We start from the raw sequence: 13,914 nt of genomic DNA on the forward strand, positions 1-13,914 counted from the left end.
GGAATTTATCTGAAGGAAATAGACAGCTGCACAATGATATGTGCATAAGAAGCTTCATTACAGCAGAATTTGCAATTATAAAAAAGTGAAAACAGGATCAGTGTCCAATAATATCAATGCAATGGAACACGAGGCGGTCATTAGAGAATAAGATAAACCCAGACCCTGTCATGGAAAGATAGTTCCAGCATTTTTCTATGTTTCTAAGTAAAAAAGAAGCTAAGCAGAAATATAGATTAATATGCAATTAATATACATGTAACCTTTCTATATAATATTTACATGCATAAAGAGATAGAAAACCTCCAGGATATACATGCACATTTGTATGGATGTACATACAGAAGGTGGCTGGAAACATAATTAGTGCTTTTTTCTTTTCTGTGATTAGTATTTTTATTTATTTATTTTGGCTTTTTGCCATTTCTAGGGCTGCTCCCACGGCATATGGAGGTTCCCAGGCTAGGGGTCTAATCCACTGGCCTACACCACAGCCACAGCAATGCGGGATCTGAACCACGTCTGTGACCTACACCACAGCTCGAGGCAATGCCGGATCCTTAACCCATTGAGCAAGGCCAGGAATCGAACCCACAACCTCATGGTTCCTAGTCGGATTCATTAACCACTGCACCACGACAGGAACTCCTCTGATTAGTATCTTTAAAATGTCTTACAATAACCATGGACTAAGTACATAAAGTAATGAATGGCTAAATGTACAATGTGCTAAAGTAAAGGAATTTTTTTCACGTTCTTAAGAGATATGTGGCCTTTACACTTTTGTCACCTTGCCTTTGTCATCCTCATTGTTGGGCCTTTAAGTCTTCACCTCCCCAGGTTGCAGTCAAGTGTTTTCCAAGTATCACTAAATTCCTTCGGCAAAGGAGGAGCAAAGGATCTGGGGTCGGAGGCCCACGGTGTGTGTCCTCGTGCTGCTCTTATGGAGCCGTTTCCTCCTCCATCAACGGGAGAAGCGGAATGATAGGTAACCACAGGCACAGCATGAGGACCCAACGGTATACATATGAAAGGCCTTTGGGAAACAGCAAAGCATCCCTCGGCCGTCAGGGAGAGGGAGCTATTATTATTGAGGCCCTGGGGTCTTATTCTGCCGACCAAGTTGGCCCGTGAGAATTGGAGCCTTTTCAGCTTCAGCCTTGAGCCCAATATGGACACAGCCCAAGCGGCACATCGCTTTGAGCGCTGGCCCCCAAGCCTTGGCTGGGGGGATAAAGAGGGGGTAGGGGTCCTCCCAAACCCTGCCGGCACTTTCCATCCCTTGTAGTGTTTCCAAAGCGACACTTAACCCTAGCAGTCTCCGTGAGCACATCACGTCCTGGTCCCATCGGTCTGGTACCCACATGGAGACTTCAGAGCTGTCTTCCCATCTCTCTGACCTCTTTCAGTTCTGGACTCAGACTCCAGGAGCTGGGGGGATGCTCAGCACCACCGGCTGTGCGGATGATAAGAAGGCCTCCAGTGTGTGTGTGTGTGTGTGTGTGTTCCTGCCTAGCTTAAAGTCTTCTCCGAACACATGAGGATGGGGCCTACTGCATGCTTCTGAAAGTATGCACTAGACTCAAGACTCAAAACCACCTACTCAGGTCCCAAACCCTTTGAGTGGGAAGGAGAGAGTCTAGGAAGAAAGAAGAAGGGTCCAGGAGGACCCGGGCCAAGGTCTCCTTGCCTGGCCAGCAGTGCCAGCGTGGAGTCCAGAATTAGGCTTTCCTGTCCCCATCCGTTTACAGGCCAGTGGAAGGAGAGGCCACTTGGGGCTGATCCAGGGGGAAGCTGGGAGGTGGACTGCAAATCCAGAAGGAGGACTTGGAGGAGGCATGGGGTCGGGGTGGGGGGCGTTTGGGAGGAGGTCGGGGGGTGCAGGAGCTGGAGCTCATTTGTCTTGGCCCAGTTGGGATGCTATTTGGCCAGCCTGACTGAACCTGTCAACAACCAGAAAGTGAGGTCAGCTGGGGGCTGGAGGCCTCATTAGCTATCACCCGAGCTTGTATCTCAACCGCTTGAATCATCCTTGATGAAACTCTTTATCAGCCTGGGAGGAGCCAGCCCCCGGGGAATAAGACTCCTGTATAAGGCTTGATTTTGAGCAAGGCTACATCCGGAAGGACCGGCCAGGATGAGTTAGGCCCCAGTACACACTCCAAGATAACCAAACAAGCTGACTTGCTGAAGGGAGTGATTTAGCATGCTCCATCTGGGACCAGGGGAATGCCTGCTTCCTCTCCCTCCACCAGGCTCGTTTAACCCTCCCAGTGCCAGGCTGCAGGCTTCCTTCCAATCTCCCCCTTCAGGAGAGACTGGGGGGGGGGGCGGGGGGGCGGGGGAGGGGGGGGCTCTCCATCTGAGGGATGGGGCCTGGCAAGAGTTTTACATGGGTAAAGATTAAGACTCCTTATAGGGAGAGCGTGATAACCCCCCAGGGTTGGGGGAAGAATCAGAGTTTTGCTCTGCTGAAAGGAAACAATTACAAACCTCAAGTAACCACGGGAGAGATAGGAGAGGGACAGAATGTCTTGGGCCCTCATGTGTCTAAAAGCTTCAAGGCCGCCCGGCTTCACGTGCACGGGGGAGAGGCTGGCCCTGGGGGGTCTGGGGGAGAGGCTGGAGAAGGACGGAGAGGTACCGGCTGCCTGCGGTGTGGCCATTCCGGGGGTTAGAATCATAGGAGAGAGGCTGGAATGTTTCAGAGAGCCTTGAAAGAAAATATCAGTCTGCCCCACCCCTGGGATGGGAAGAGGGTAGGAGTCTAGCAAAATAAATAGAATCTGCTGTCCAAACTGATCAGGCATAAATTGTTACTTGCACAGCAAAGCGGGCGGGGGTGGGGTGGGGGGAGCGCAGATAGGCGTCTCAAGCTTGTTTGCTATTTCTCATCCTGTACCCCTTATCAGGGTGGCTCCAGAGGAGTCCTTTGGGAGCTGTTGTGTGAGGGTCAGAAGGGGAGGGGGTCTCGGGGTTTTGGACCACACGCTCCGACGGGCTACCACTTTGGGCGACCCCTGGGTGGGGAGTTGGTGCCGATTTCAGAGTGGGAGCTGGCTGTTTGCTGTCAGTGCCCTGATTCCCCCAGACTGCCTAGGAACAATCATTAGCCGAGAGAGAGAGAGAGAGAGAGAGAGAGAGAGAGAGAGAGAGAGAGAGAGAGAAATCTTGCTGTGCCATTTGTTTGTCTATTTATGTTATGTTTTATGCTTCCAAAGAAACTTCAATTGTCATTAAAGGAACTCAGTTTGCACCCCTGGGGAGATGTGCATTATTTCTCCTTTGAGTTTTAAGTGTGCTGTTTTCTTAATTTTTTTTTTTTTTCCCCAGCATTGCCGTCACCAAGGAAGAAGGCTGATGGCTGAAGATGTTTCCAGGCACCCGGAATTTCAACCCTGATGCTGGCGTGAGCCCTCTGGGGTGATGGCTGCTCCGTTGCTTTAGGGGCGAAATTCACTGGGATGTGACTGTGTGCTTCTGAGGATGTTGTTAGGCCCATCACACGAGCCAGGCCAGTCCCCTAAAGGGGGCGTTCATTTATTTCAGCGTTGCAGGACGTCTGGGCCAGTGGGGCTGGGAAACAGCGCCTGGGTGGGTGGCTCAGATGGGGGATCTTTGTTCAGGCTCCGAGAGCAGAAAATCACTAGAGGGACGTGTCGTAAGTGCTCTGACCCCTTCCCCGGGGAGTGTGGACCCTGGGAGCTGTCTCCTAAGCTGGCCTGAGCTCCTTGAGCCTCTGAGACCAGGTGTGGCCTGAGACACGGCTGGGAGCCGGGGAATGAGTTAGCTGTGCAGGTTCAGAAAAGTAAGCCATGTGATCTGCAGGTTGGCTCAGCATCCTGCATTTTGTTTGCTTTTCTTTTCTCAGTCTCTCCATCTCTCCATCTCTGGGGGATTTTGTTTGTTTGTTCTTGTTTTTGTCTTTTGTCTTCTTAGGGACACGCCCGAGGCATATGGACGTTCCTAGGCTAGGGTTCAAATCAGAGCTGCAGCTGCCGACCTAGGCCATGGCCACAGCAACACCCGATCTGAGCCGCCATCTGAGCCACCTTACACCACAGGGATCAAACCCATGTCCTCATGGATACTAGTTGGGTTCATTACCCCGGAGCCACAATGGAACTCCCTCTGTCTCTCTTTCTCATTTAAATTTCCGTCTCTCCATTGGGCTGAAGGAAACTAAGGAGCAGACAGCAGGCCACACTTGGGCTGAAGCTCTGAAAGATGAAGCTAATTCATCGCTAGGCTGGTGTGTTTGTGGGTGGGAGGGTCCGAGGGGGAGAAGGGCAGGGAGAGAGGGCAGTTCTGCTGGGTCAGCCCCCGCCCCGCCAACCTGGAGAGCTGGCTTCCAGTTTTAAAGCCTTGGGGAGCTTGTGTTTTGTTTAAATAAGGGAAGCTGTTTCCCTTACATCCTTTCAAAAATAAATAAATAGAAGTCTGTCATATCATCTTACAGGTGCTGCTACCAACAAACAAAGGTTCAGAAATGTGAATATTTTTTACAAAAGCAAAAGATAAGAAGGTGGCCTATGGGACCCAAGGAAGGATTTTAGACACAAGAAAGCCAATTAGTGGAGTTCCCATCATGGCTCAGTGGTAATGAACCGGACTAGTGCCTGTGAGGACGTGGGTTCGATCCCTGGCCTCGCTCAGTGGGTTAAGGATCTGGCGTTGCCGTGAGCTGTGGTGCAGGTCACAGAGGCCGATCAGATCCCACGTTTCTGTGGCTGTGGTATAGGCCAGCAGCTACAGCTCCACTTCAACCCCACTGTGTTGCGGCCCTAAGAAAAAAGATAACAAGGAAGTTCCCGCTGTGGCGCAATGGTTAACGAATCCGACTAGGAACCATGAGGTTGCGGGTTCGGTCCCTGCCCCTGCTCAGTGGGTTAACGATCCGGCATTGCCGTGAGCTGTGGTGTAGGTTGCAGACGCCGCTAGGATCCCGCGTTGCTGTGGCTCTGGCGTAGGCCGGTGGCTACAGCTCCGATTCGACCCCTAGCCTGGGAACCTCCATATGCCTCGGGAGCGGCCCAAGAAATAGCAAAAAGACAAAAAAAAAAAAAAAAAAAAAAAGACAACAAAAGACAAAAAAAAAAAAAAAGCCCATTAGCTGACACTAGACACTAGTCTTTCGTTATTCCCACCATTGGCCCCCGCAATGACAAGAACGGGGACCCCTCCTCCCCGCCATCACCATCATCACTGTCACCTTCGCCGTCACCACCACCTGCCGCCACCACTGACACGCTCCCCCAACCCCAACTACCACCATCGCCACCACCAAGTAGCTCCTAGGAACACCAGAGTTAGGGACTCTCGACCTTAGCCAAGGTAACGGGACGGAATAAAGAGGCTACAGCAGCAATCCAAAGCTACCGGCCGCCGCGGCAGCTTGGAAAATTTCTGGCCTTGGAGCCCGAAGACTCAGATCCTGCCTTTTAGCAACTGAGTGACCTTGAGCATGACCCTTGTCTTTGGGGCCTTAGCGTCTTGTAAATAAAACGGGATCATCAATACCTAGGGTCTTAGAGAATTTAAGGGTAAAAACATATATGAAAGAGTTTTCACACTCACCGATAAAAGATGCTAAATGTCCTTTCTTTTATCCTTCCTGTCACCCTCCTTTTCTTCTCTTTATTCCTCCAGTGTTTCCACTCTTGTGACTCCTGGATTTGAGACTCTTGCCCATCCCCAAACCTCCAACTCAGATGGCACCCCCTAGTATGAAATAATAAAATTTCCTTCATCTGAGCTTCATAATTTCTCCTCTAGCGCCTCTCAACCTGTGTTCCCAGCACATGTTCCCTTTTCTCCAAGAGGACAGAAGTGAATCCCAGTCTCGAGGGACCCGACTGCAGGGGATGAGAGCAAAGGCAGGGGGGGAAGAGGGGTCCAGGGCCTCCAGAGAAGGAGGTCCGCCCTGTGCGAGGGTGAATTAAAAGGTTAGGCCTCACGTCTTGTGTCTTCCAGGAGAGCTCCCAGGGCGAGCAGGCGGGGGAAGGCCGAGGCTTCCTGAAACAGCCTGCCAACTCTGTATTGCAGCTGCTCGCCGGAGAGCTGGCTCTGGAGAGCTGTTTGCTTTGGCCAGATGTGCTACACGGAAACAGTAGTAGGACAATGTCAGGGGCGTGGCAGGCACTGGGGCGGAGGGGGCCCTGTGCCTGTGCAAGGGAGAGAGGACTTCTCTTTACAGGTGGTGTCCGGCCTCCGGCGGCCTCAAGGAGCCAGCTGTGACTCGGGTTCAAGATGCTGGCCCGTGGGGACAGACACAAGGAGCTTGGCAGGAAGTCCAGCCGGGCAGTTAAGGCAGAAGTGGGCAATGTGCCAAATGGAAGTTAAGCAGCGGTGGTGCATGGAGAAACAGACATTGCTTTTTTTTTTTGTCTCCATTTGGGTTGAGGTTTCATAGAATAGAGAAGAGTCTGTGGTTAATGGACATGTGTTCTCTTCGCCCAAAGAGATGACCTTGAACAGGGCAAGAGAAGAAACGGAGCCTGGAGATGGTGGTGGGAAATGTGGCCCATCCCATATGGGCTTGCAGGTGTCGTACCAGGTCCAGCTGTGTTTGCAAGAAGGGAAGAGTTCTTGAGCTTCGTGGGCCCTTGACTGACTTCACATATGCCTCCTCCATACATACAGCATCTCATTCAGTCTTTTAAAAATCAATTTAAGGGGTTCCCGTCTTGGCACAGTGGTTAACAAATCTGACCAGGAACCATGAGGTTGAGGGTTCAATCCTTGGCCTCATTCAGTGGGTTAAGGATCCAGCGTTGCCATGAACTGTGGTGTGGGTCACAGACGAGGCTTGGAGCTATCATTGCTGTGGCTCTGGCGTAGGCCGGCAGCTGTAGCTCTGATTGAACCCCTAGCCTGGGAACTTCCATATGCCGCAGGTGTGGCCCTAAAATAAAAAATAAAAAAATAAAATTCAATTTAAGAATAACTTGAGAGATGATGGCCCTAAAAAGCTCAAGATATTCAGGAGTTCCCGTCGTGGCACAGTGGTTAACGAATCTGACTGGGAACCATGAGGTTGCAGGTTCGATACCTGCCCTTGTTCAGTGGGTTAAGGATCCAGCGTTGCTGTGAGCTGTGGTGTGGCTCGCAGAAGCGGCTCGGATCCCGCGTTACTGAGCCTCTGGCGTAGGCCGGTGGATTAGACCCCTAGCCTGGGAACCTCCATATACCGTGGGAGCGGCCCAAGAAAAGGCAAAAAGACAAAAAAAGAAAAAAAAGCTCAAGGTGTTCAGAGATGACAGATCTCACAGCTAATAGCAGGAAGAGAGAACATTTGGGCCAAGGTCTGACTGCCTCTAAACCTGGCATATTAGTAGCGCTACACTATACCGGGAGGTGATAACCACTTCCCAGCAAGTTTTATAATTTATCCCAAGGACCAGGCAGGCCTGAAACCAATGGAGGGTTGAAGATACTGTGTATCATCTTACAATCCGGAGAGGTTGCGGTGAAACCAAAAGAAAGTTCAGTACTGGGTAGCTCCCTCTTCAGATCCTGGGAAAAGATAGATGATCTCTCAGTATTTTGGAGAAATGGCATCTCTTCAAGCCAACCTTAATCTGTAAGAATAATTTGATTTTTTTTTTCACACTGCTGGGGCCAAAGAGAAGAGAGGGCTAGGCTGGGTGACAGAACACAGTTCTTTCAGGGAAATTGCTGAGGCCGACTTGGATCTCATGCTTGGGCGTGGGGAGAAACTCTGGGAGGCAAGACCACGTGAGCAGAGCCGACTGCGAACCCCCGGATTATGACTGCCCATCCCCTGGGAGAGGATAACGGACTCTTCCTGGTCCCTCAGTGATGTACCTTGTGGCCCCCTGGGGGGAAATAAATACCCAGGAAGGATTTTCTTCTTTGCTCTCTCGGAAGAACGCAAAACAGCTGGGAGGGGAAGCAGCCGTGTTCGGCTGCTGGGTTGTTGGGGGGGAGCTCCAGAGAGAAGAGAGGTTGGAGGAAAAGAGCAGCTCCATCATTTCCCGAGATCCCCAGCTGAGTCTGTAGCATCTTCACTTCCGGTCACCACAGTGGGTCCCTTCTGCCCGCCCAGCCACCAGTCGGTCCCGGCAGAAGAGCTGACCGCCCCCCCTCCTTTGTCCGAGGAGGAAGGGAGACTTGACCCCGGCCCCCCGCACTGCTGTAATCTCTTCCTCCCCCTCCTTCCTCGGGTCTGACTTTCTCGGTGTCTCCAAGAGGGGGTTTCAAAACTGAGAGGCTAACACGCCCTTGGCAAGTGCTGGGAGGAAGAAAATGAGTTTGACACATGCTCACCCAGGGTGCGCGGGGAGGGCTCCCAGCAGGATACAATTAATGGTCAAGGAGAGGGAGGGATTGTAACAATATGGTATATTTTTTCCCCCTCCCCACATCCCTGGTTCCTGGACTTTGGCAACGTTTCAGTGGTGGAGAGCAGGGCCCCCCAACCATCTGTACATAAACAGGGGGGCAGGTGGGTCCCAGCTATAAACTGAAGGGGGCCTGAGATTGGTTGCTCATCTGCCGTGGAGATCCAAGGATTTCAGAGGAAAATGAGGCTTTAACTGGGAAAAGGCTGCGGGGAAATGTCCTCAAATTTAATCTTTTGAGCTTCCAGATTATTATTATTATTTTTTTAAAAGAGAGACGTGAAGCAGGATAATTCGTTATTAGAAACTGTTTAAAGTTGGACTAAGTCATCCGCAGGCACCTAAGCCTGATAGGACGTTAGCATCAAAAAGAGGATCAATTCTCTTCTGTTCTTTAGCAGATAACTTTGGTTCCTAGGCATCCTAAGACCATAGATAGCCAAAAATCCTACTCCTTTTGAGAAAATACTCTTTATTTCAGAGTCACTGAATCACACAGGGTTTTCTTAAGCTTTATGGTCATAATGAGGTGTTATCACTGCTCTCATGGGCCAGGCATTATAATCTACCAGCTGTTAAAGAAGCTGCATGTGGGAGTTCCTGTCGTGGCACAGTGGCAACGAACCTGATTAGTAACCATGAGGTCGCAGGTTTGATTCCTGGCCTCGCTCAGTGGGTTAAGGATCCGGCGTTGCCATAAACTGTGGTGTGGGTCGCAGACGTGGCTCGAACCCTGTGTTGCTGTGCCTGTGGTGTAGGCTGGCAGTAGTAGCTCTGATTCAAACCCCTAGCCTGGGAACCTCCATATACCACGGGTGCGGCCCTAAAAAGTAAAAAAAAAAAAAAAAAAAGAAGAAGAAGAAGGAAAGAAGTTGCATGTGGATGGAAAGACTCCAAGGATCCGTATTTCTTTTCTTCCCATAGCCTCAAGGAAAGAAAAAAACCCCAAAAACAAGAAATAAAATTGATCTTGAAATGTTTAGGGGAACTCAAATTCAAGATAATCTGAATATCTCTGTATTTGTGGACAAGTTGGAAAAAATCTTAAAGTCTGTTTCTCTGGGCATGGGTTAGGCCAGGGGACTAACAGTCCTTGACACCTGTCTGTCCCCATCAGCAGCTGTGTGAGGTCCTTGGTGGCTCTCACATACCTTGGGCCGGAAAGTAGGGCAGACGTTTAAAATCTCTTAAGAAGATGGACACGCAAGAGCCCTAAGGAATGAAAAGGACGTGAGCACGTTCCATACGTTTCAAGCCTTAGGGTTAAGACTAGACACAGGGTTCTGGGTTTGCCGAGTTGTTTTACCTCCATTCAGTAGCCGCCGCCCCCCCCCCTCCCCGAAACAACAATGTTCAGGAGAAGATGACCTGCATGATTTTCTAAAGATACAGTGAGTGGTTCTTAGATGAGGCCAAGTCAGGACGGTCTTGGGGCCCTCGGCCTCTCACAGCCTCCCTCCCTCCCTCCCTGCTCAGTGCAGGGCCTTCTTGGAAGCTGGACACAGCACGTAGTAATCAGCAGCTGATACTCTTCGCGCATGAGGAGGAAGCTGGGGAGAAATAAACAGGGACATGTCTCCCCCCCCGCCCCCTTCCCCATGCCTATCCTGCAGGTTTGCCTGATCTGCTCTTGGAAAGCTCTCGATCTTACTTTGTTCCTCGTACCTGGGGGAGCCCTGTATGCTCCAGGATCTTTCTTGGCACAATCCAGATGCTAAGGTTGAGTTCTCTGGGTGTGGACTCAAAAAGAGCTTGGACCAAGGCAACTTCCTCCAAGCCCAAAACATGGGGAATTTCATAGACCCCCATTGGCACTAGGAGAGCCAGCTCTGGATAGGAAGGCCCGTCTGTCAGTCCTGACATGGGCATTTGGAATGTGACTGTCGACCAGTGCTAAGCGCGTCTGTGCTCTGTTCAAGGACAAGGTAAGGCTTGATGGCTGGTTGTTGAGAGAGGTGTGTTAAGTGCAAGTCTTTTAAAGGGTTTATCACAGTTTAATGGCTGGCAGGGCGCTGCTGGTGGGGCCATGGAAGAATTCCACATGCCTTCTTGCCCATCCCTTCCCCCGGCCAATCTGGGCACATCTCCTCCCTTTCCCACGTGACAGTGGCTGTCCCAGAAAAGCCTTCCACAAATATTAGTTCAACCTGGATCTGGCCACAGGACATCTCGCTCCCGGTGCCATCCCGGGGTTTGGCGAGGCCAGCCCTTCAGTGCCCGGCCCCCTGCAGAGATGTATAGAATTCCAGAACTGGAAGCAACTTTCAGATTCACATTGTTCACCCTCCGTGCCCACCCCCCCGCCACCACCCCACCCCTGGACGGCGTGCTCTGTTCCCCAGGCCCCCTCCATTTCTCCATCATCATTTGTATCCTTTTCACCTCGGCCAGTATATAAAGAGCTATTTTAGGTGTCTCTGAGCTTCTCAACAGTGGAAGTGGAACAAAACTGCTGTGGGTGGGACAAATCCTCAGCCTTAATCTTGGCCTTGAAGTGAGGGCTGCTTGAATACAACGTGCTGTTTATGCAAATCCCATGCAAATGAGGGCAACTGGATTAACTGGGAAGAAACAAAATCCCATGGTCTCCCTGAGCCTTCCCAGCACTGTGTTGGCCCCAGAAAAGATGATTTTTTTTTTTTTTAAGTGCTGTTTTCTGTTAGAAACTTCTCGTCTGCCCTGGTGGAGTCGCTGCCCCAGCTTGGCCCTCTCCATCTATCGAAGCCGTGTGTGAACAGGGAGTTTGTTTTAAGCTCTGTCAACGGGGGCCCTGTTGGAAGTGACCACACCTTAGACAGGCTGGCCAACGTCTTGAGGGTGGGGGTGAGTGTGGGGAAGTGGCTGGCAGTGGCCAAGGCCTAGGGAGGGCCCCCGTCAGCCAAATTCGGGCTGTCTCCCCATAACCAGGACAGATGAAGGGCCTTCTTTTGGGGGGTGGGAATCCTCTGCCTGTTTGTAAGACCCTGAATATCCTATTTGAAAACACAGTCAGTTGCCATTTGACATACTTAGAGACACCAGCGCAGCCACTCAGCTTGCATATTTATGCAAAACAAATGCAAATGAGCCCATTGAACCCTTTGTCTCTATCCTGCCAAGCTGGGAACCGAGGTCTCCCGACAACCTCCACTTCCAAGCTTTTATCCTCTCCAGAAGAGGTTCTCTGATTAGGACATGGAGCCTCTGAAACTTTGCTTGTGCAGTGAAATTCAACTCAATAAATATGCTTCCTGAACTCCTACTAAGTGCAAAGCAGTGTATTAGGCTTTTACTTTTATTTATTTATTTATTTTTAAATCCCTGGGCAGGGATCGAACACACGCCACAGCAGCGACTCAAGCCACGGCAATAATACCAGATCCTTAACCACAAGAGAAATCCAGGCTTTAGTAGGTAGTAAAGAAGAAGAAGAAGAAAATCTAGTTATTGCTCTTGATTTCTTTTAATGAGATTTCCAGCCCTGATTAGTCTTTTTCTTTACGTGGCCCATTCAACACACGTGTATTGGGCATCTACTCTATGCCAGGCCATCAGATCGGATGCAGCCTGGAGCAAGTGCAAGAAGTTCCTGCCCTCCTGAGCTTGCATCCTAAAATGGATGAGACAGACGAAAGGCGGGTAGTGATGTTCTCTGGAGGCTCAGCAGGTGAAGGATCCAGCATTGTCACTGCCGAGGCTCTCAGGTCGCTGCTGTGGCATGGGTTCCATCCCTGGCCCCGGGAACTTCCACCTGCCATAGGCACAGCCAGAAATAAATGGGGGGTGGGTAGTCATGAATACAAGAATATAATTAAGAGTTGTAAAAAGGGGGTAGGAAAAAAGTGAACAGCATGATGCTTTATTATCATGCTGAAATAAAATATTATCATGCAGAAATGCATTGGGAACCAGTTTCATAACACTTGATAACGGATAAGTCTTATTTTCCAGTGAATTCAAAGCTGTTACTGAAAAAGGCAAGGTTACAGAAGGCACTTTTGCTTATTCCCTCACATCCTTGTTTGCCTTAATTGAAATAATGAGGTTTGATTAATTAATGCATTCTGTCAAGGTTTCCTGAGTGCTTACTTGGGACAGCAAATGTCCCCAGCACTAGGGATTCAGTGTGGAACCAAGCAGGCCAGTACCTGTCCTCATGGGGTGCAGCAAGCAGACACAAAGCAAGCACAGAGGACTTGGGGTAGGAGAGCAGAGAGAAGTAAGTGGGCCCACGAGAGTGGGTGTGGGGTGGCAGGAAGGTGGCAAAAGTGGCCTCTACATGAGGCACAACCCAGGTGACAAACACAGCAAGGGTCAAGGGGCTAATGGACTTGCTACATTTGAGGGGCAAACAAGACGCCCTCTGCCACTGGCTGTAGTCAGGAAGGGAGAAAGTGGAGTGAGGGGAGATGGCCCGGGGAAGCAGAGGAGGGAGAAGGGCCAAGGTTGAGAATCAATCACAAACCTGGTGGGGGAATCCGTAGATTTGGAAATCGGGGGAGGTCTGGTCTGATTTCTGGTCTCGAAGAGATGATTCAGTGGTCGCCAAGCCGTGCTTGGACAGTCAAAGGGCCAGACGGAAGCTGGAAATACAGAAGATGCTTGCAGGAGTTCAGGCAAGAGGCAGTGGCCAGTTTTATTAGAGGGACACCCATGGAGCTGGTAGGCAGGAGCATCTCAGGCGTATTTGGAAGGTCGAGCTTGCCTGGCTAGTGGAGGGATTGGATGTGGGATGTGGCTGAAAGAGAGGTATCAGGAACGACTCCTGGGCTTTGGTCTTGAGCCACTGGGCGAGCAGTGGTGTGCTTCGTGCTTTGGGGAAAGTGAAGGGAGGAAGGGTTGGAAGAGCATTAAGAGTAGTGGCCAAGACATAACCACGATTGAGATGCCTCTTGGACACTCAACTGGAGATGCTGAGAAATCAGCTGATAGGCAGGTCTGGAGCGCAGAGCACGCTGCAGATTTCAGGCCAGTATCTTGTCTCTTACGCCAACATCTTTTCCCCCTGTTTCGTGAAGAGACAGGATGAAGCAACATGAGGTCTTTCCAACCCACGGGAAGCACAGAGGGGCTAAAAGAGTGGATGAGGTGGGGCTGCTCTTGAGGGCCCAGGGCCAAGGGGATCACTCGTACTTTTCTAGGGCCGGAAGAGGGCAGAGTGGACTCTGGAAGCCTGGTCATTGCCAGTGTCCTGACCTTCCACCGATTTATCAGGTTTGTGTCAAAGAAGTGACTTCCGGGACTTGCCGTGAGGAAATTCTAATTCTAATCTGAGCACGCGCTCCGAGGCCCAGGGGTTCACGCCTGGGAGAGCCGCAATGAGCCCAGCCAAGAGGAAGGTGGCTATGGCAGTTCATGGCTTTGCAGATAAGGGAACAGAGCCTTGGAGAAGAGAGATGCTCTGACCGAGGTCATACGGTCCAGCTGTGTGCAGAGCTGGACCTTGAACCTGGGTGTCCCCTTGACGGTCCTCACCTCGGGCCTTGTAGACAGGACCATCCTGAGCCTGATGGTGAAGCGTGTGACATAAGAGAGGAACTGGCCCTCTGGACATCCAGCCTTTGTCCCTCGA

At 50.8% G+C, this 13,914-nt stretch overlaps 1 long non-coding RNA gene across 22 annotated transcripts in view; it reads left to right on the top strand.

Moving 5' to 3' along the window:
- LOC102165318 (uncharacterized) overlaps positions 1-13,914 on the top strand; it is a 387,409-nt gene that overhangs the window by 336,553 nt on the left and 36,942 nt on the right. For 11 of the 22 annotated variants that reach the window (XR_014820743.1, XR_002337031.2, XR_014820741.1 and 8 more), the window contains one exon: positions 3,334-5,760. This is a non-coding gene — a long non-coding RNA (uncharacterized LOC102165318). Of the gene's footprint in view, positions 1-3,333; positions 5,761-13,914 lie in introns of those variants that run through there. The other 11 variants (XR_014820742.1, XR_014820736.1, XR_014820737.1 and 8 more) reach the window with 2 other exon arrangements.

Source organism: Sus scrofa, chromosome 12, assembly GCF_054392235.1.
Source record: "Sus scrofa isolate SSC_HxYL_T2T_F1_AM1 chromosome 12, Sscrofa_HxYL_maternal_Yorkshire_Landrace_v2.0, whole genome shotgun sequence".
Classification (NCBI taxonomy): Eukaryota; Metazoa; Chordata; class Mammalia; order Artiodactyla; family Suidae; genus Sus; species Sus scrofa.